Source organism: Ovis canadensis, chromosome 21 (assembly GCF_042477335.2).
Source record: "Ovis canadensis isolate MfBH-ARS-UI-01 breed Bighorn chromosome 21, ARS-UI_OviCan_v2, whole genome shotgun sequence".
Lineage (NCBI taxonomy): Eukaryota > Metazoa > Chordata > Mammalia > Artiodactyla > Bovidae > Ovis > Ovis canadensis.
Window position 1 is genome coordinate 47,396,511 of NC_091265.1, and position 23,742 is coordinate 47,420,252.

Sequence of the window (23,742 nt, forward strand, 5' to 3'; positions counted from 1 at the left end):
ATGTCTAAGTGTCTGGGAGGCATTCTGTAATTTTCTTCATATTGACATTGGGACTTACCTGGTGGTGCAGTGGTTAAGAATCTGCCTGCTAATGCAGGGAACACAGGTTCCATCCCTGGCTCAGAAAGACTGCACAGGCCAAGGGGCAACTAGGCCCATGCCGCACAACTACTGAGCCCACATATCCTGATGCCCATGCTCCAAAACAAGAGAAGTCATTGCAATGAGAAGCCCGCACACTGCAAGTAGAGAGTAGCCCCCTGCTGATTACAGCTGGAGAAAGTCCATGTGCAGCCACAAAGAGCCAGTGCAGCCATAAATAAGTAAAGAAACAATTCTGACATAACTCTTGGTTTTGTTTTAAAAGGGTTTAGAAGAGATTCATACTGTATTCAGCCTCTCTCTGTTTTTTTCTCCTGTTAATACTTGCCCATGGTCTTCTCCTAAGGTAAATCTGATTGCCAGGAAACAGCCAGTTGTGAAATATGTCTCAATATGACCTGTATTTGCAGGATAGTCAATTTTACCCCAGGATCTGGCATTGCTCTTTCTGGTGAGGTCAATGTAATGCCAAACTGAATCACTGGCTGCCTCCCTTTTTCCAAAGAAAACAGGACAATTGCAAGGAAGCTTATTTGTTGTTGTTCTCATTTCTCAGTCTCCAATTTCATTTCTATCATAAATAGCATCAATTATCTGATGTGTAGCTGACAGAGCAGTTAGTTTGCCTCCAAAGCATCATTTGGTTCCACTGATTCAGCAAAACACTTGAGTATGAATGTGCCCCTGTGTTTATGGACTTCAATGCCTGAGTTTTCACATTAGCTAGAAAAGGTTATTTGTCTTTAGATTAATGATAAACAAGGTTAAGGGCACAGTTCCTAAGTTGTACTTCATTTGGAGCTTCTCAAGCTGGATTTAACAGATTGTAAGTTACAAGAATTTGGGAAAACTCACACATTTACAGGAGTCCAGTTACTAGTTAGCTCTTATTTATAAAGAAAAAAAAGGGGGAGCTAAAAAACATACTACTACTACTACTACTAAGTCACTTCAGTCATGTTCAGGTCATAGAAAAATCAGGAATCAGAACTTTGCACAGTAAGTGACATATGGTGAAGGGATAAATAATAGAATGAATGATATGATTTTCTGTTTATAATATCATCAAAGGAAATTATATGCTTTATGCTTAAATTTCTACTATGCTTGCATTTCAGATACTATTCTTGATTTTCCCCCCTTCACTTTCCTTAGAACTGCCTAAACTCAGAGTCTCTCTAACCAAATCAGCTAAGTCAAGCAAAATATTTTTCAAGAAAATGATTAAAAGGTGACATACAGTTAATTACGATAAAGAAATTTTAACTGGTGGGGTTTGGTTTTTTTTTTTTCTGATGTAAATATTAAGAGAAAAAAGAACTCATTAAATGTTAAAATATTAAAAGGAAAAAGAACTTATAAAATTTTACCATACTTTTTTCTTTTCATAGTTTTCTTAGCAAAATTAGTAATTGGTGAAATAAAAAAAACAAAGAGCTAATCCATGTTATTTTTGTATTATACTCTAAAATATACAGGTTATTTCCTAATTTATTCATATCAAATCTAAGAGGAAAATAGATATTAACACCGACATGCAAAACTCCTCTCAATGTGAATGCCAATGTTCTTGTTTTGACGTAAATTACAAGGGTCTCTATGCAGAGATTTGAAATGCTTTTATCCATGAATCAAGAAATCACAAAACTATATTTGTTGCATATATGTTTATGTAAATAATAGTTTTTAAATGCCCATTTCTAGTTTCCCAACACTATGAAACCCTACACCAAATAAATCTAGTAACTCACAATTATGTGTCTTGGCTGGCCAAGCATTTTATCATTTTAAAATAGAATATATTATTGCAAAAGTAATTGTAGTATTTTTGGCAGTTGTGTTTTAGTAATTGCAGTTTGTTGGTATCAACAGAGACTGGACAGATTTCAGCATAGCTCTTGCTAATATTTAAGGACAAAATAACTAGTCATTTTTCTTGTGTCCACAATATAATAAGCACCGTGTATTGATTTATTGAGCATTTGCTATGGGCCAGTTAATTTACATTTCTGTCCTGTAAGGAAGATGTGTTTGATGTCCAAACTCTGGGAGATGGTGAAGGACAAAGAAGCCTAGCGTCCTGCTGTCCACAGGATCACAAAGAGTCAGACACAACTTAGTGACTGAATGCAAACAATCTTTTAACATCCCCGTAGAGTAGATAGATGACTTTTACTTAAATGTATCAATGACGAAAGTGTGGTTTAGAGAGGTCACAGAAATGTACCCAAGTTAAAAAATAATAAAAATAAATAGGTGGTGGAAATTAAACCCAGTTATGTATGACTCTGTAGGCATGGTCAATAACTTCTTTGCTCTTTTGACTTAAGTTGGCCAAAATAATAATAATAATAACAACAATGATAGGAATAAGTAAGATGTACACACAGACCCTACATTTAAAGAATAATTGTATGTCAAACGGCTTATATATTTCTCTGTATTTTTCTTGAAAAGTTGAAGACAATGTGTTCTTTGAACAGTGTAAGATGCTTCCACCCGCTCTATGCTCCAGTGACTTGTGTGTAGGGAGTGTCTATTGAATCAGACCTCTTAGTCATGGGTCTGAGAGGTAAGATGCATACTTATATCATGCCTCCTAAGGCAGGTGTGTGCCAATTTATTCATCATTTTATGTGCTAGATCAAAGGCTGTGAGTACAGTTCCTCAAGACAAAGGTGATTTTCTTAGCAATGTTGAAGTAGAGCAATGTAGATTAGATGGAGTTTTCTTAGAATTACCTTTCCTTGACCATTTCCCATGGGGGTTTTAAACCAGAAGCAAAGGCTAAACAATTTCGCTAAAGTTTACATCCAGGACAAAACCCCAAAATGCCCCAAACAATATGTATTCAGTTGGCCAAAAAGTTTGTTCCGGATTTTTGGTAGCATCTCCCAGAAACACCCAAACAAACTTTTTGCCCAGTTCAACAACACTTCAGAATTATTTCACTTCAACCTTTTACCCTCATGTATTTCAGAGGAAAGCATTTCTGGGTCATTTTCACTTATTTCATCAAAATACTACTGAGTAATTCTCTTGGGCTCTATAAGTGACTTCAGTATGTCTGATTGTAAGCCAAGATGCTACAAATTAATAAATCTTCTAAAAATGCAGCTTTCCAAAGATATCAACTTTATTGGATGTGTTAAAAATCATGGGGACGTCCCTAAATAATATTTCACTTTGCAAAAGGTATTAACTGAAAGCCTGACAGAGAATGGCCAGCACAGATGCGCTGACAGCAGAGGGGAGGAGGAGGAGCCAGCTTTTACAGATATGGGGAAGTTTAATTTGAGATAAGATATGTAAAATGAGATCATATATAGATGTATATGGTACATATACAGCATGATGGGCTACAGTCTATAGGGTCACAAAGAGTCGGAAATGATGGAAGCAACTTGGCATGCATGATACATGTATGTGTATATATAAATAAAATCACAGAGATCAATAAGCAAAATCCACAGTTATTACCCACTAGAGTCATAGGCCACCAGAAAGTGTAATATTAAAACATACAAATTGGTGTGTGCCACATAAAAGATCAGTTTCTCCCTTAGTTTTGAGCACACAGCACAAGAAGAGCCCTTCAGACACCCACAGACAGCAACAATTGCTCTGTGAAGGAAAAAGACCCACCCTCACTCCTCCAACAGACTGGTAACATTCGTACCCTGACGCAATGAAGATATGCCTCTGAAACACTGGCTCACTTTTACCACATTGGATCCTGCAGTAGCAACGGGTATCTTAGTAGATAAGAACATACATTCCAGGTCTACACTGCCAGAATTCGAATCCTGAATCTGTCACTCAGAGTCAGCTACATACTTTGCAGGACCCAGCTCAGACTAAAAATGCAGGGTCCCTTGTCCACATATCAGGGAGAAAGTGCCATTAAAGACACAAAAAGATGAGGCTCTTCTTTTCTTCCACAGTTTCTCTTTCTTGTCATGGTGTTTTATTTGCAATTTAATGTCAGCCTACAATTTACAATTGTCAGCACAAATTTTACCATCCATCTTTACACTGTGTGATTGATACCAGTTTTAATGCAAATATAAAAGCATTTCAATAGTGGGCAGAATCATCAAAATCGCACAATTCATATTCCGTAGCTCCTGTATGCATAGCTATCTTGTTCTCACCAAAGCAGTGAAAACATGGCACAAAACGGAGTCAACTGGTGTTTAATTCACATTTTGATGTGTGACCCTCCTAGCAACACTCTGTACTACTGATATGTAAGGGAGGATTGAAAGGAAAAGAAATTACAGGCATTCCTATCTTTCCCTTTCCTTCTGTGTCATCATTTCAAGCACCAGTTGTTGGCTAATACAGGGAAATAACGGGAGTAAGAAGGGACAGACTAGGATGCCTGGACATAGGCATTTTTTAGAATGCTCCTGCTTTCTTTCTGTGTTCAATGCCAGTTCTGGATGAAAAGACAGTGTTAGGAATTGGGCTCCCAATGACCATGCTTGGTCATATCTATAACATGCTCGTACTGTACCTACCTCAAGTCTCTCTGGACCTCCACACGTGACGGATCCACTGGAATTCTGTGTTCATGGGAAACCACAAACACAGCATGTGAACTGAGCCAACAAGCATCTCCTATAAGACCCATTCCTCCTCTGCTCACATGCGTGATCTATTGCCCATCGACCCTCATTTACAAACACACGTTCAATGATAAAATTATGAAGAATTTAAGGCAGTGACAACAGAATGTTAGACCAAGCATGGCCCCCCTGAGCACAGACACGTGACTACACAGGCTAAACATTCATGAAGCCACCCCGGCACTTACTGGCTCTATGACCTCAGACGTAGTACTGAACCCTTCTGTACCTCAGTGTTTTCTCTTGTAAATTTGGAAAATAATTGTATCTAGCTCATAAAATTTGGAGAAGGCAATGGCACCCCACTCCAGTACTCTTGCCTGGAAAATCCCAAGGATGGAGGAGCCTGGTAGGCTGCAGTCCACGGGGTCCTGAAGAGTCGGATACAACTGAGCGACTTCACTTTCATTTTCACTTTCGTGCATTGGAGAAGGAAATGGCAACTCACTCCAGTGTTCTTGCCTGGAGAATCCCAGGGACAGCAGAGCCTGGTGGGCTGCCGTCTATGGGGTCACACAGAGTCGGGCACAACTGAAGTGACTTAGTAGTAGTAGCTCATACAATTGTTGTCAAAAACAAGTGTGTTGTTATGTAAAGTGCTTGACACGGTGCCTTGGCATGCAGTGAAATATAACTAGTAGTTCTTATTGCTATTTTGTGATTCAGTTCAGTTCAGTTCAGTTGCTCAGTCGTGTCTGACTCTTTGCGACCCCATGAACCGCAGCAAGCCAGGCCTCCCTGTCCATCACCAACTCCCAGAGTCTACCCAAACCCATGTCCATCGAGTTGGTGACACCATCCAGCCATCTCATCCTCTATTGTCCCCTTTTCCTCCTGCCCCCAATCCTTCCCAGCATTATGGTCTTTTCCAATGAGTCAACACTTCGCATGAGGCGGCCAAAGTATTGGAGTTTCAGCCTCAGCATTAGTCTTTCCAATGAACACCCAGGACTGATCTCCTTCAGGATGGACTGGTTGGATATTCTTGCAGTCCAAGGGACTCTCAAGAGTCTTCTCCAACACCACAATTCAAAAGCATCAATTATTGGGCGCTCAGCCCTCTTCACAGTCCAATTCTCACATTCATACATGACCACTGGAAAAACCATAGCCTTTACTAGACAGACCTTTGTTGGAAAAGTAATGTCTCTGCTTTTCAATATGCTAACCTGGTTGGTCATAACTCTCCTTCCAAGGAGTAAGCATCTTTTAATTTCATGGCTGCAATCACCATCTGCAATGATTTTGAAGCCCCCCAAAATAAAGTCAGCCACTGTTTCCACTGTTTCCCCATCTATTTCCCATGAAGTGATGGGACCAAATGCCATGATCTTCGTTTTCTGAATGTTGAGCTTTAAGCCAACTTTTTCACTCTCCTCTTTCACATTCATCAAGAGGCTTTTTAGTTTCTCTTCACTTTCTGCCAGAAGGGTGGTGTCGTCTGCATATCTGAGATTATTGATATTTCTCCCAGCAATCTTGATTCCAGCTTGTGTTTCTTCCAGCCCAGCGTTTCTCATGATGTACTCTACATATAAGTTAAATAAATTTTTTCATTAGCATCATCAATTTGTTTGGGAAGCATCAGGTTTTAAAGATATGACCTTGGGACTTTCCTGGCAGTCCAGTGGCTAAGACTGCACTCCCAATACAAGGAGCAGGGATTTGATCCCCAGTCAGAAAACTAGATCCCACGTGCCACAACTAAGGCCTGGCACAGCTAGGTAAATTTTATTTTAAAGAAAAAGATATGACCTTAAAATGAGATTTAAGGATGATCCTTGAATTTTGTATATCCATATCATCCTTCTCAAATTGTCACAAGGATCCTATAAACATTATAAATAGATTTTCTCTGTGTTGGCATGATGACATTCTAGGCCAGATAATTCATTGCTCTTGGGTGCTGTTCTATGAACTGTAGGATATTAGCAGCATTCCTGGCTTCCACCCATGAAGATAGTAACCACCACTCCAGAGGCAAACAAAAGTGACTTTGTTGTTGTTGTTTAGTGGCTAAGTGATGTCCAACTCTTTGTGATCCCACGGACTGCAGCACACCAGGCTTCCCTGTTCTTTGCTATTTCCCAGAGTTTGCTGAGTCAGTAAGGCCATCTAACCATCTCATTCTCTGTCGTCCCCTCCTCCTCTTGCCCTCAGTCTTTCCCAGCATCAGGGTCTTTTCCAATAAGTTGGCCCTCAGCACCAGGTGGCCAGAGTATTAGAGCTTCAGCTTCAGCACCAGTCTTTACACATTGCCAAAATCTCCTAGGAGGCAAAACCCCTCCCCCAAAACCCCCTCCCACTGGGAGTCTCTACTTTGTGATTATATGGTATGTATGAGAACATTTAAAGCTATTTTGCCAAACAAGTACATCCAGGGCCACATAATCCCCCAAGCATGTAGTGCAAGCTCAGCATCCTTAATATACAACATAGCAAACCCCCAAATGACATACTACTTAGATTCACTCTAGCCCTATAGCTCTCTACTTCTTCTTCTGTTAACCAAAGAGGCAGGATGAAGCTGTCTAAAAAAGAAAAGAAAAGACAGAAAAAGAAAAAAAAAGTGGAAAAAGTCTCATTCAAATCTGGAAACTGTCAAATCTCTGATAAGCTGGTCCAAGAAAACAGAAGTGCATCAACTCTGGTTCCCAGGATGGAAAGACCTAGGAGGTATTATTGTCCAGACTGTGCACTCCACCGGCTGCCTCCTCCCCCGCAGCAGACACCCCTTGGCATGCCTCCGCTCAGACAAAGCCCTGATGGAAAGTAACATGAGGACTGTGCTGACTCCAGCGAGTTTGATTTATCAGGACTACTGGCATTTGCAAAAGCAAGTGGTCTGTTTGGATGAGATGTTTCCCAGGCAAAAAAAAAAAAAAATCTGGCTTGATGATCTCTGCTCTTGAAGCATCTTAATGTCACTGGCAACAAAAAGGGGAATTCTGTCTGCAGGCGGCGCTAGGTGTTCTAGGCAAGTCTCAGTCCCAACTCCCATCACCTCCTCTTTCGCTTTTATTTCTTTAGGTGGGAATGCGAATAAACCCTCCCTCTCTGCATTTCTTGCTCTCACCTTCCTTACCACACTTTCCCCATCGCTTTCTCCATCGCGCCTCCCTCTGTCCCCCTCCCCCACCTCGAGGGCCACCCCATCTGTTTTCTGTTAGGAGTTCATTTTCAGAGTGCAGGCTGGTGGAATTCCGAGTTCAGACCCCCTCGAGTGATGAGAGTCCTGGGGCTGCTGAAGGTCCCTTGGCGCGGTCCCTGCCACCTCCCCCTCCTCCCCTCCCTGTGCCCCACTTGCCCTTGTGCAATAACATGCTGAAGCCCACATCTGTTTTCAATTCCATGTTCATTTGAACTGCTCTGGGAAAATGGAAGCTCTCACTGAAGACCGGGGTCTTAAAGCAACAGCATGAATACAAACAACTTTATTTGACCAACAAAGGAATATGTACATGTGTATAAAGAGAGCCTTTTATATCCAAGCTAGAGGTGTTTCACTGAAGATCTGTCTACTGTTGGTTCAGGATGAGGCAATATATATAATCAAAGATCCTAACTCCTTTATTCTTGGCTCTCATGGTCATCTTTTGCCCAATTTCCAACCTGGGAATGTTGCCTGAATTCCGCAGTTGGAATCGGTCAATCTGAGTGGATATTCCCAAGCTTCTCTCTTAGTCTGCAGTTTGCTGTCTGATCAAAACTGTAGATTTTTTTTTTCCTCATTAAAACATTAATGTGCGGGACTTGGTTATCACTTTTTTTCTCTAATTGCCAAATACAAGGTGTATCTTTTAGCAGGGAAAGCTAGGAGTGTGCTCATCTTTCAGGCAAAGGAAATGAATGATCACCTGTAAGAGATGATGCTGTCTTCAGTCAATATTCTGCTTCTTCTTAAGAAAAGTGTGTGTGTTAGTTGCTCAGTTGTGTCCAGCTCTTTGCAACCCCATGGACTGCAGCCTGCCAGGTTCCTCTGTCCATGGGATTTGGGGCTGCCATTTCCTTCTCCAGGGGACCTTCCCGCCCCAGGGACTGAACTCAGGTCTCCCGCATTGCAGGCAGATTCTTTACCATCTGAGCCACTGGGGGAACCCTGAGAAAACCCTGGCCATACTTAGGATGCCCTTAACTATGAATTATACATCAATGGTAACTCATAAGGAAAACAAATCAAAAAAAGCTTTGGGTACAAGAAGGTCCTAGAAAAATGAGTTTTGCTTTGCATCATTAAAAAAAAAAAAAGTGATAGAAAGTTACCACAGTAAAGAGCATTTGTTCTTTCAGGAACTGGGGAACCAAAAGTAAATAATTGAAAACATAGAGGCTTCCATCACTTCTGTATATACAGCCTGAATGCATATTCCCTGAATCATTGATTAACACCAGAGTCACAGGCACAGAGCAAGAAGGAATGGTAAAGAAGGCACCAGGCTAAGCTGGACACAGGGAATAGGCTTGTTTATTCATTAAATAAGTATTACATTAATTCTCTACTCATGCTTTATAAATCATATATCAAGAATTCGATATTCGTTTATTATATATGTTACATGTACAATGTATATTACCCTGACAAATATTTGTGGAATGATGATAAAGTCAGGTACCATATGGGCTTCCCTGGTAGCTCAGCTGGTAAAGAATCCGCCTGCAATGTGGGAGACCTGGGTTCGATCCCTGGGCTGGGAAGATCCCCTGGAGAAGAGAACGCTACCCACTCCAGTATTCTGGCCTGGAGAATTCCATGGACAGTCCATGGACTTGCAAAGAGTCAGACACGACGGAGCGACTTTCACTTTCACTTTCACTTCATGCTTGCAGTTTCTGTATATGTTACATATTGTTGTTTAGTCACTCAGCCGTGTTGGACCCTTTGTGACCCCATGGACTGTAGCCCACCAGAATCCTCTGTCCATGGGATTTCCCAGGGAAGAATATTGGAGTGGGTTGCCATTTCCTTCTCCAGAGGATCTTCCTGACTCGGATTGGACCTGGGTCTCCTGCATTGGCAGGTGGATGCCTTCCCAGTGAGCAACTTGGGAGGTCTGATGTTACATATGGGTGTGTCTTTGCTAGATAAACACTGGGATGATATATAATATGCTAATGGCTTTAATATAAAATAAATTGATACAGTACATATATACTGTATGCTTAACATAAATAGGCTGAACGTATTGAATATGCACATATGTAATTATTAATATAGAGTAAAGACATTCATTCCACAGGCATTTATTTTGGCCATATATCTTGACAGTTTAGAGTTTGGACTCTGGCAAAAAATTCCCAAGTTCAAATCTTGTTTATCCACTTAGTAGTTGTGTGGCCTTGCAAACTACTTGACTTATGTGGGTCTTGACTTCCTCACATGTAAAATAGATATAATGAAATTAGCTACTTCATGGGGGTATTAAGAAAGTTTAATAAACTAATCCTTGAAAAATGCTAGAAGAACACTAGCATGTGAGGAGAATTTGAAAAGTCATACATCCCATCTGGGTGATGCTGGAGTTATTATCTAGGGAGACTGACATGGAATAAAAGAGGGGTCAAGAAAGTAAAATCGGGGGTGAGGTGTAGGTGACAATGGTGGGAGAATTAGGTGAGATCCCTTCATTCCAGTCCTGGACTGATTTTACAAAAGAATTCAAGAAAGGATCCCTATTAACTAAGAAGGGGAACCACCACTGACTTGGCAAGAGTAACCACTGCTATTATCAACTTCTATTTTTCATATGGTTTCTTATCAATCTAAGGTTTTAACTAGTTTGCTTCTCACCCAATGTTAACAGATTTTGAGAAAAGATAGATTTCGGCATTTAAAATATTACCCAATATATTTACAATTTCCACAACAAATCTTATATCCCGCAAAAAAAAAAAAAAAAAAAAATTTACGCAGCATTGACTCTGAAGCTATTAACCTCATGTTAGGTTAATACCAAATTCGAATCCTAAGCATTATTGAGACCCTTTACAACCCTGAGCCAGCCTTTGGTTGGAACTTAGGTTGGATTCGCAGAAGTCTCTTTCTAATAAGAAGTTTATAGGGAGAGTTTATAGAAATAATGTTTTTTCATCATTATCCACCTATTTTTCAGCTAACTCTGATATAATTTCTGATATAATCCAACTTGTTAGTAAATTTAATCCTTCTCCCAGGCCCAGCTCACACTAACCAAAAAAGTACAAAGGTTTTCAGATGAGAAACAAAATATTTGTCTAGTCCCAGTGGCACCCCACTCCAGCACTCTTGCCTGGACAATCCCAGGGATGGAGGAGCCTGGTGGGCTGCAGTCCATAGGGTCGCTAAGAGTCAGACACGACTGAGAGACTTCACTTTCACTTTTCACTTTCACGCATTGGAGAAGGAAATGGCAACCCACTCCAGTGTTCTTGCCTGGAGGATCCCAGGGACGGGGGAGCCTGGTGGGCTGCCGTCTATGGGGTCGCACAGAGTCAGATACAACTGAAGCGACTTAGCAGCAGCAGCAACAGCAGAGTCTGTTAGAGCTTCAGTTGTTTTATTTCAGGACTCATATATATACTCCAGACTTAATAAAAACCCAGTCTTTTAGCTAATTTTTGTAAAAGTTGATTTCCCAAAGGATATTGGAAGGGTCACTTCAGTCAGTTCAGTCGCTCAGTCTTGTCCAGCTCTTTGCGACCCCATGAATTGCAGCACGCTAGGCCTCCCTGTCCATCACCAACTCCTGGAGTTTACTCAAACTCATGTCCATCGAGTTGGTGATCCATCCAGCCACCTCATCCTCTGTCATCCCCTTCTCCTCCTGCCCCCAATCTCTCCCAGCATCAGGGTCTTTTCCAATGAGTCAACTCTTCGCATGAGGTGGCCAAAGTACTGGAGTTTCAGCTTTAGCATCAGTCTTTCCAATGAACACCCTGGACTGATCTCCTTTAGGATGGACTGGTTGGATCTCCTTACAGTCCAAGGGACTCTCAAGAGTCTTCTCCAACACCAAAATGACCTTGAAGAAATAGTAGTTTCTTAACAAAATCTTCATGGAAGAAAGTCATACACATACACAGACAGAGACAGAGAGAGAGGAGGCAAGGTGAAAAAAAAAAAACAAAAAAAAAACAAAAAGACAATTCCCAGATTAAGGAAAGAGAAAAATATCAAAACTAGCTGCCCAATAAATCAAGAAATTTAATTCCTTAGCAAGAAACACCATGTGCTCAGATCCACAGCTATCTACCATGATAAGACTGGACAAGATGAGATCAGATGAGATAAAAAGATCATTGACTTGGATGATAATGAGCAACATAAATTGGAAAGAGTACACTCTTTGGGAAAGAGAGCTGAGTTTAGATATCAGATTTATCCCTTTCTAGTGATGTGACCATGAATAATGTGATGAATAAAATGAACTTTAGCTTCTCTACCTGATCTGTGCCTCCCTGAATGGCTCCTTATAATATTGACAGGGGTGCTCATTAATCTCTCTGTTCCATACCCAGCACATGAGCCTCATGACATGCATATCACCTGTCCTTACAGGACACAGCACTTTGTAGTAGAAGGACAATGGCCTGGGAATAAAGTAAGTGACCTTTCAGAGACATGCCATCCACTGACCAGCTATGTCATCTTGAGTCCAGTGGTCTCAGTTTAAAGAAGGGTTAATAATACCCACTAGGCATTACATTAATATGGATTACATCAAATCATACAGTTTCTGGCCTATAGTATATGCTCAGTAGAGGTGGATTTTGCTCTATCCCCGGGGTTCTGAACACAAAGGAGTTCTAGTATGAGCTCTATTACTGCTTAATTTGGCTCCACCTCCTCTCTCCCCCCAAACCCCCCTCCACCCAGAAAAAACCACTAGTGCTAAAGTACTCCAGGAATAGGAAACCTCAGTTAGGTAGAGAGGTAGGAGGGCTTTGTAGAGAGGGAAACAAAAAATGCTAGGACACTTCACCAGAGTGGCAGATACACAGATACCTTATTCCTCAAAATAGCTGTAAGCCTCGAGCCCTGGAAAAACTAGGGGCTTACCCAGCTTTCTTAGAAAAGACCCACATGCTACAAAAGACTGAAGGCAGAAGAAGGGGACGACGGAGAATGAGACGGTTGGATGGCATCACTGACCCAATGGACATGAGTTTGAGCAAGCTCCATGAAATGCTGAAGGACAGGGCATCCTGGAGTGCTGCAGTCCATCATGTCTCAGGGTCAGACACAACTGAGCGACTGAACAACACCCCTCCAACAATTCATGGCAAACAAAGGGCTGCCACCCAGCCCTTTAGGACTGAGGAGTGAGGGGAACATGTTTGTCTTCCAGGGATCCTTATAAAATAATTGGTGAGGGTAGTCTAGGGTTACGCTAAATGTATAAACTGTTTATTTTTGCAGTGCTGATTGGAAAGGCACAGAGAAGGCTAATGCACTTGGGTTCAGTGTTTATTCCTTCCAAGAGGCTGAACCCAGGGTTCATGACTCTGCAGGCATCCTCTTTCTGGAATACATATTCTTCCCCCAGTGACAAAAGGCCATGCCATGTCATCCCACTTCCTCTCCTTCAAACCCAATGGGTACAAGTAGTAACCATCATTCTTGAAACCCATGCCTGGAAGGAATTTGGGGAGTATCCACATGTGGGTAGCCTAAAAGAGTCTCTTGTGCTCATTCTCACTAATTGGTCCAGGGAGGAAGTGGCTGTTTTCAATCAACTTTGCGTTACATTGAACTTGTCCCTACATCAGGACTTAATGAGGAAGATTTTTTTTTTAATGAACAAATTCATCAGAACTAATTAATAGCTTTCAGTCAGATTTCAGTTCAGTCACTCAGTCACATCCGACTCTTTGCAACCCCATGGATTGTAGCACATCAGCCTTCCCTATGCATCACCAACTTCCAGAGCTTACTCAAACTCATGTCCATCAAGTCGGTGACGCCATCCAACCATCTCATCCTCTGTCATCCCCTTCTCCTCCCACCTTCAATCTTTCCCAGCATCAGGGTCTTTTCCAAGGAGTCAGTTCTTCTCAGCAAGTGGCCAAAGTATTGGAGTTTCAGCTTCAACATCAGTTCTTCCAATGAATATTCAGGACTGATTTTGTTTAGGATGGACTGGTTGGATCTCCTTGCAGTCCAAGGGACTCTCAAGAGTCTTCTCCAACACCACAGTTCAAAAGCATCAATTCTTCGGCACTCAGCTTTCTTTATAGTCCAACTCTCACATCCATACATGACTACTGGAAAAACCATAGCTTTGACTAGATGGAACTTTGTTGGCAAAGTAATGTCTCTGCTTTTTAATATATTGTCTAAGTTAGTCATAGCTTTTCTTCTAAGGAGTAAGTGTCTTTTAATTTCATAGTTGCAGTCACCATCTGCAGTGATTTGGAGCCCAGAAAAATAAAGCCTCTCACTATTTCCACTGTTTCCCCATCTATTTGCCATGAAGTGATGGAACAGGATGCCATGATCTTCGTTTTCTGAATGTTGAGCTTTAAGCCAACTTTTTCACTCTCTTCTTTCACTTCCATCAAGAGGCTCTTTAGTTCTTCTTTGCTTTCTGCCATAGGGGTGATGTCATCTGCATATCTGAGGTTATTGCTATTTCTCCCGGTAATCTTGATTCCAGCTTGTGCTTTGTCCAGCCAGGCATTTCACATGATGTACTCTGCAGAGAAGTTAAATAAGCAAGGTGACAAGATACCGCCTTGACATACTCCTTTCCCTATTTGGAACCAGTCTGTTGTTCCGTGTCCAGTTCTAACTGTTGCTTCTTGACCTGCATAATTAATAGTAGGGACCATTAAAAAATCAGTTCACTTTTGTGAAGCACAAAAATAAAATGAAATCTGTCAAATAATGATAATAACAATATTTAACACTTTATACATGCTTGGGCTTCCCAGGTAGCTCAGGGGTAAAGAATCCACCTGCAGTGCAGAAGATGCTGAAGTTCATTCCCTGTGTCAGGAAGATCCCCCTGAAGGAGGGCGTGGCAACACACTCCAGTATTCTTGATGGGAAAATCCCATGGACAGAGGAGCATGGCTGGCTACAGTCCATGGGATCTCAAGGAGTTGGACACAACTGAAGCAGCTGAGCACACGTGCTTATTAGGTGCCTGATATTGTTCTGAATACTTTATAGGGGTTAATTTATTAATTCTCACAATGATTATCCTATGCTACTAGATATTATTATTCCTATTTACAAATAAACCAACAGAAGCACATAGAGGTGTCTTTGGCAAGATACTCCAGTGGTGCGACCAGGAAACATTTGGCATTGCAATTTACAAGGCAGCAACTCTGATTCAGAGTCTGTCCTTTAGACTCTGCTGTAGGAGGCCATCTTTTTATTTTTGCCAAAGAAGTTTATTAGAAAGAAAAGCATTCTAGAAACAGTAGAAACACAGCAAACCAATGAGGAAGAAGGAAGAAGAACAAATGCTGTTTGCCATTAAGCCACCAAGTTTTCACTCAATAAATAAAATCCCAAACTGAGCTGTGATTTCTTGGCCCTGAGCAATTTCTAAGTCTTTAAACTCATATCAAAACAAACTCTTAAAACAGTAAGACTGCATCCCTCCTGTTGTCCCTTTCAGTTGTGGTGAAGATGGAGATTGGACAAGAAAGATCCTTCCAGAGATCAGAAAGGGGACAATATGATTAGTTGACCAAGGAACTCCTTACAATATAAGAGCAGGGAACCCTTTTAATTTTAGCAAATATTTGAGTCATATTTTATGTCACAACTAAAAGCATCTTAACTTTGTATAACTAACTCTTGAAAAAGGCAGGAATTGGAGTACCTACTCTCTTCACAGTTGAAAATCCAAAAATCATTTCTAATCAGTCCTCCATATAGTCAGATCCTCCATACACTTGGTTCATTGCATCTCTCTGATTCTGCATCTGTGGATTCAACCAACCACAGATAATGCAGCACTTCAGTACTTACTATTGACAAAAGCTCCATACAAGTGGACCGGCACAGTTCAGATCTGTGCTGTTCAACAGTCAACTGCAAATGGTCTCATATATTCATATGCATGTGTGAATTGCAGGGACTATAAGGTCCGTGGGTCGCTGGGAGTCGGACGCTACTGAGCGACTTCACTTTCACTTTTCACTTTCATGCACTGGAGAAGGAAATGGCAACCCACTCCAGTGTTCTTGCCTGGAGAATCCCAGGGACAGAGGAGCCTGGTGGGCTGCCGTCTCTGGGGTAGCACAGAGTCGGACACGACTGAAGCGACTTAGCAGCAGCAGCATCATAAGGAGACATATAAGGCCATATGAAGACATATCTAAAGTATGCTTAGAATTTCATGTTGTGAAGTATATAGGCAGGATTTTTCATGGACCACTGAACCCAAGTAAAAGACAGTGCAGCTTCAAGACAGGGAGTAACACTTTTGGAGGGGAATATAAAGTAAGACCACAGATGTAGGGAGGAGTCAAAACGTGTTCTTTGTTATAAAAGAAAAGGTATGCCTGGAGTAAACAGAATTCTTTGTGTGTGTGTTTGTGTATGCTCAGTTGTGTCCAACTCTTTGCCGCCCCACGGACTGTAGCCTGCCAGGTCCCTCTGTCCATAGGATTTTCCCATCAGGAATACTGGAGTGAGTTGCCATTTCCTATCCTAGGGGATCTTCCCAACCCAGGGATCAAACATGCATCTCTTGTATCTCCTGCATTGGCAGGTGGATTCCTTACCACTCGTGCTAGCTGGGAAGTCCCAGTCAGGATTCTTTAAGGACAATTAAAGACTTAGTTGATAATGAATGAACCCATATGATGAAACAATCATGTCTTATTTCATAAATAATTAACTTATGCAAAATAAGCAGTTTTAGAAGTTAAGAGAGGTTGCCGTTTCTGCTCTGATCACGTCATATCCTAGCAGATCTGGAACCAGTGTAGCAGAACAGCTGGAACATACCAGGAACTCAACACTCTTAACCAAATGAGTAATTGAGTGGACATGCATCATGACCCTGACAGTAATGCAGAGCCCACCAAATCTGGATCCATTGCTGGGGAAAATATCCCTTTTGCTAGGAGCTTCTGACTCCTCTATTTTGTCTTCTTTGACTTAGGATAATTGTTCTTTCATATTAAATTTTTTATTCCAACTACAAGATTTTATTATTTTGTTTCCATATGCAAGTTCTCCAAGTCCAAGACGTAAAAAGAGGACTTCAATTAACATTTTTATGACTCTAGACTGGGAACCTCCAAAATTAATTACACATAATTTAATTCTCCTTCAAAACATGCTCTGTAACTGATGACTGTAGTTGCTGGCAACTTGTTTGTGCTGTTGCTGCTATTTATATTTTTGAGTAGCAGAGCAAAGAGACTCTATATTTTTGGTAAGAAAGAAACAAAGGACTTAATTTAAAAATAAAACAAGATCTCCTAAATCTTTAGGGTGGATAGTAGCTCCCGGTGAATTTTCTGAATCATCCTTTATTTACTCCTATTTTTTTCCACCATGTTAATTCCAAGTAGATGGTGCCAAATAGATTACACCTCTCCACTTTCACTTCTTCCTGTTAGAAGCAATGTAAAACAATTTTGCAGGAATATCTGGAAAACTCTCACCACAAAGTATTTTTATTTTTTTAAGAAGCAGGACAAATCTTATTTAACATCAAATAATAAACAAAACTTTATTAATGTAGTTTGGAGGCTTTTAGCATTAAAGTCTAAAAAGCACAAGAATATAGTATGAAAATTAAAAAAGAAGCTTGGAAAGTTTGACAAAGAAGCAATTAGAAGTTCTAGATATTAAAATAGTAATTTTAAAAATCCAATAATGGCTGAAAAAAACAGGTTAGACTAAAAGAAATATGGAACTAATCAATTTTATAATATATAATAAATATTAAAAGAAAACAAATAGAAAATTAAAATACAGAGTGCTAAGTAATGTGATAATAAATCCAAATATATCATTTATGAAAATAAATTGATTATACTTTCTAAAGACAAAGATACTTAGGTAAGGTTTAATAATCAAGTTATATATTTTGCTTCTATTATGATCAAACAGACATATCTCCTTGCTTATAATAGCTTAAATCTGGGGGGGGAAAACACAGAAACCAAATACCTCAAGGCAGAATTTGAAAGGGAGCCAAACCTGAAAGAATAGAGCAGAATGGTATAAATTCATATTGGTAAGGTTGGGAGTGACTAGAGTCTTCACAACATATTAGGAAACTTAGAAACTTGAGGAAAACTTGATATTTATCTGCCCTGAAGAAAAAGAAAAGAAAGTTATAGATACCTGGAGCCACTATGGGATATAGAAAAGAAAGAGTGAGATAAATCCCAAATTTTATGTGTTAACTCTGCTAAGGCTCTAGTTTATGCTTTAAGTATGTATATACAGAGCAAAAAGCAAGCAATTCAGTTTATGATAAAATAACTGACCTGCTATATGAACTACCAAGAGACAAATTTTATAGTCTAGGTGCACAAAGTTAATTGCTTGGTAAATAATTTTTTTAATTTGTAAGGTACATGCTGCTGCTGCTGCTAAGTCACTTCAGTCGTGTCCGACTCTTTGCGACCCCATAGACAGCAGCACACCAGGCTCCTCTGTCCTTGGGATTCTCCAGGCAAGAATACTGGAGTGGGTTGCCATTTCCTTCTCCAGTGCATGCATGCATGCTAAGTTGCTTCAGTCGTGTCCGACTCTGTGCAACCGTACGGACAGTAGCCCACCAGGATCCTCTGTCCACAGGATTCTTTAGGCAAGAACACTGTAGTGGGTTGCCATTTCCTTCTCCATGTAAGGTACATATCATAATTAAAATTAACTATCATAATTAAAATTAACTATCATAATAAAAAGATACTTGCTCCTTGGAAGGAAAGCTATGACAAACCTAGACAGCATATTAAAAAGCAGAGACATCACTTTGCTGACAAAGGTCCGTCTGAACAAAGCTATGGTTTTTTCAATAGTAGTTATGGATGTGAGAGTTGGACCACAAAGAAGGCTGAATGCTGAAGGATAGATGCCTTTAAATTGTGGTGCTGGAGAAGACTCTTGAGAGTCCGTTAGACAGCAGGGAGATCAAACCAGTCACTCCTAAAGGAAATCAACCCTGAATATTACTTGGAAGGACTGATGCTGAAGCTGAAGCACCAATATTTTGTCCAGCTGATGCAAACAGCTGACTCATTGGAAAAGACCCTGATGCTAGGGAAGACTAAAGGCAAAAGGAGAAGGGGAATGAGATGGTTAGATAGTGTTACTGACTCAAAGGGTATGAATCTGAGCAAACTACAGGAGATAGTGAAGGATGGGGAAACCTGGAGCGTTGCAGTCCATGGGGTTGCAAAGAGTCGGGCACGACTTACCAACTGAACAACATCAACTACATATCAAAATCCAGAGATTCAACCATATAACATTCACAATAGTCAGGATACAGTACAAATTGCTCAACACATAAAGAATAAGAGAAATGAAACCCACTCAAAGAGTATTATTCAAAGCCAATCCCAAGGTAACAGATATTTGAATAAGCAGACCAAGATGTAAAGCCAGTGTACAAGTATGCTTTATGAGATTAAAAAAAAAAATGCCACTGATAAATTTAAAAAAGACAAAACATCTGGAGAAATAAAACTAAATGGATATTTTTAATTAAAAAATACAACATCAGGATTGACATGCACACACTTCCGTATGTAAAATGGATAACTAACAAGGAACTAATGTATAGGACAGGGAACCCTGCTCAATGTTATGAAACAACTCGAATGGGAAAAGAATTTGAAAAAGAATATATACACGGGTACATGAATCACTTTGCTCTACACCTGAAACTAACACAACATTGTTAATCAACTGTAGTCTGTCTGTGCTGGGCTCCACAGCAGGAGAAGCCACTGCAATAAGAACTCTGAGCTCTGCGGCTAGAGAGCAGCCCTCAGTCTCCGCAACTAGAGAGAGGCTCCCACGCAGCAGTGAAGACCCAACATAGCCCAAAACAAATAGATAAATAGAATTTCTTTAAATGTCAACACAACACTGTAAATCAACTATACCCCAATACAATTTTTTTTAATTATATCTTAATAAGATGAAAACTAAAAAATTAGTATGATATCCAGAATAAGCAAGTTTCTGGGTGATTTTTACCAAGTATTGGAGGAAACAGAGGATCATTAGGATAAATTACATTTATCTAATCTGAAGAACACAGAGGAAAAGGATAGAGGGAAAGAAATCTTAAAGACAATATAAGGGGGACAATATTAGCGATCCTAACATTTTCCAGTGGTCATGTATGGATGTGAGAGTTGGATGGTAAAGAAAGCTGAGTGCTGAAGAATTGATGCTTTTGAACTGTGGTGTTGGAGAAAACTCTTGAGAGTCCCTTGGACTGCAAGGAGATCCAACCAGTCCATCCTAGAGGAGATCAGTCCTGGGTGTTCATTGGAAAGACTGATGCTGAGGCTGAAACTCCAATACTTTGGCCACCTCATGCGAAGAGTTGACTCATTGGAAAAGACCCTGATGCTGGGATGGATTGGGAGCAAGAGGAGAAGGGGACGACAGAGGATGAGATGGCTGGATGGCATCACTGCCTCGATGGATGTGAGTCTGAAAGGAGGCCTGGCGTGCTGCGATTCATGGGGTCGCAGAGTCGGACATGACTGAGCGACTGAACTGAACTGAACATTGTTACACACACACACACAAACCAGTACGGAGTTTCTGTAAAAAATTAAGAATATAACTAACATAGGACCCAACACCTCAATTCCACTACTGGGTGTACATCCATAGGAAATGAAATCAGCATCTTAAAGAAGTATCAACATCTCATGAATTATTCAGAGCATTATTCATAGTAGCTAAGATATGGAAACAGCATAAGTAAAGAGAATAATGGGTAAAGAAAATGTGAAAAATCATTCTTTTCATATATATAAATAAAATTAATATAAATATATATGGAATATTATTCAGCCTTTTAAAAAGAAGGAAATCTTGATATCTGTCTAAACATGGATGAACTCTGGAAACATTATACTAAGTGAAATAAGTCAGGCACAGAAAAAGAAGTATTGTATGATCTCACCTCTGTGTGGAATAAAAAATTTTTAAAAAAGTCAAACTTGAACTTTTCAGGTAGTCCAGTGGTTAAGACTGCAGTCTTCCACTGCAGGGGGCGCAGGTTCAGTCCCTGGTCAGTGAAGTTGTGCCTGCTGTAGGCTGTGACCCAAAACAAACAAAAAATGTCAAACTCATAGTGAGTTTTAGAGGTTGTGGACCCTTTCACAATCTTGATCATGGTGATAGCATCATGGATGTACACATAAGTCAAAACGTATCAAACGGTACATTTAAAAATAAAAATCTACAAGCCACGCCACTGTGCTCAGGCTTGACGGCAAGTTCAGCTAAACTATCAGATAATAACTAGTCTCTATTCTAGAGATCACTTCAGGCAGCAGAAGACGTAATCCTCAAATCACAAGGCTAATATCTTGAAGCAATACTTGGATGAGACACCATGAGAACAGAGAAAGGTAAGTTATACCAGGATTTAGAGCAGATAGATACTTTGCTATGGGTCCTCGGCTGAGTAAAAGGCCCTAAAAGGCATTGAGCAGCGTGTCCTGAGCAGTGAGATTTACGAGGGCTGCTGAAATGCACTGTGGTCCCAGGGACAGAGCAGACCTCGGTTCCTCCCACTGTATGTGGTCCAGCTGTTCTTCCCTGGAGGTTCACCGAGCAACCCACTGTTTGGAGACAATTTAATTGTAACGAGCCCTCATGGCTAAGTGGTCTTTTATTAGCCTAAATGGAGTCCCCTGCATCAGAGGGGCCACCTTCCCCCGAGTCCTTCCCTATTAAAGTGAAATATGGTTTTAATATAGTCACACCTGGGGGAAGTACTCTCCAAGTCAGTGGTCCTGGATGCCCATTCTCCCCCATTTAAGACTGCCTCCTATTTCTTTATTCCTCGGGGCTGGGTTTGGCAGGTTTTTGAATCATTACATTGGTTTTAAAGGTAATAGAAACATCGCAGACGAAAAGCAAAATCACTGGAACTTATGTGCTTTGAAACTGACTTCAGTCATAATTGCAAAACAAAAAAAGAGAGAGAGAGGAGAGCCGGAAAAGAAACAACAGCCCATGCAAACAAGTTTTAGAACTTCTTTACTCAGTATAAATAATAAATTATATTATAAAAAGTACATTGGGGAAACAGAAGGATAAATAACTCCATCAGATACTTGTTTTAATGTCTCCCTGGGACCGAGAAGCTTAGAAAGCCTACAATGGGCAAGAGAATGTTGGTCTCAGTAGCCGAGCATGGATGGGGGTTTTAGAAAGACTGTTAGCAAGGAAAAAACTTCCAAAACTCCACTCTGATTTCTGAGGTAAATTAGGCAACCAGAGGTAGAAAGTAAAACTCATTCAATGCACACATCACACATAAAATATTTCATCCACTCCGTAAAGAACTCCTCAACACTCTTATACTTGGACCTATCTAGCTGCCCTGTGGGGAATCGAAACAATGTGTTCAATCAATAAATTAACTTCTCCATTCTCAATTGTGTCACAAAGGCTCAGAGCAGTAAATAACTTTGGAAAGGTCACACAGCTCTTGGACTCCAAAGTCCGTGCTCTGCATGTTTACTCTTTGATAATCAGTGAGAGAGGTTACATCTCCATTTCTTTAGAATCTTTGGCCAGTCTTTAATCTGGAGCTGTCTTTGACATTTCCAGTCTCCTCCTGTATTTGAAAGTAGTCAAGGGTATGGTCAAAATGAGTCACTTAATACCTCCCCCTTACTCCACCTCTTCTACAATCAAATGTCTTTTGACATATGTAAATTCCAGAGGAAGTTGTAGCCACTGACCCATATCTGCAGTCCTATATAATTTTTATGGTTGCAAAGTTCAAAATATCCCCCACTATCACCTTAAAATACACAGTGCTACATGGAGATCTGACTCTATAGGGACCAGTAAGTATCTTTGAGCTGTGCCTTGGGGAATTCCCTATAGTTTTCATTTCCTCCTACATAGCTTGGGAGTTCTACCTGCAGAGAAAAAACACAGACAAACAAGAAAAGAAAAAAAAAAAAACTGGTGAAATCCAAATACCTAATTCCACCAGAAAAAAAGAGAGACAGACAGACACACTGAGAGTGAGAGAAGTTCTTTAATTCCTTTGATTTACTATCTGAACTTTCAGGTCAAATTCCACACTCCTTTTTCCATACATTGATTGCAACCTTTTCCTTTTTTTGTTGTTATTTCAAAAGTTGGTTTGTCTTTTTTTTTTTTTCTTTTATCCCCCCCTGCTTTACTAAGGTATAATTGACAAACTAATATTGTGTATAATGGCTTCCCAGGCGGCTCAGTGGATAAAGAACTTGCCTGCAATGGTTTCCATTCCTGGGTCTGGAAGATCCCCTGGAGGAGGGCATGGTAACCCACTCCAGTATTCTTCACTGAAGAATCCCATGGACAGAGGAGCCTGCTGGGCTACAGTCGATGGGGTTACAGAGTCAGACACAACTGAGTGACTGAGCACAGCACAGGATATATAATACATGTGATGACTTGATATATGCATATTTTGTGAAAAGGTTACCACAATAAAGTTAATTAACACATCTATCATCTAAGAGTTTCTTTTTTTTTTCTTCTCCTAGTGCGATGAGAGCATTGAAGATTGACTCTCTTAGCAAATTTCAAGTAGATACTGGACTGTTAACTATAGTCACTGCAGCGCAAATCAATTTCCTAGAATTTATCCATCTTCTGTCCGACAGTGTGTATCCTTTGCCCAAGCTCTTCCCATTTTCCCCACCCATCAGCCCTGGGAACAACTGTTCTACTCTCTGTTTCTATGAGCTCAACTCTTTTATATTTCACATATAAATAAAACTTTACAGTATTTCTCGTTCCCTGTCCAGCTAATTTTACTTAGCATAATATAATCATTTCATC

General features: G+C 40.3%; 1 long non-coding RNA gene across 1 annotated transcript; it reads left to right on the forward strand.

Moving 5' to 3' along the window:
• The first annotated feature begins 1,025 nt into the window (after positions 1-1,025).
• On the forward strand, positions 1,026-23,412 carry LOC138426729 (uncharacterized). The gene is made up of 3 exons (XR_011251729.1): positions 1,026-1,101; positions 21,206-21,299; positions 23,142-23,412. It is a non-coding gene; the product is annotated as an uncharacterized lncRNA (long non-coding RNA).
• Positions 23,413-23,742: the final 330 nt, after the last annotated feature.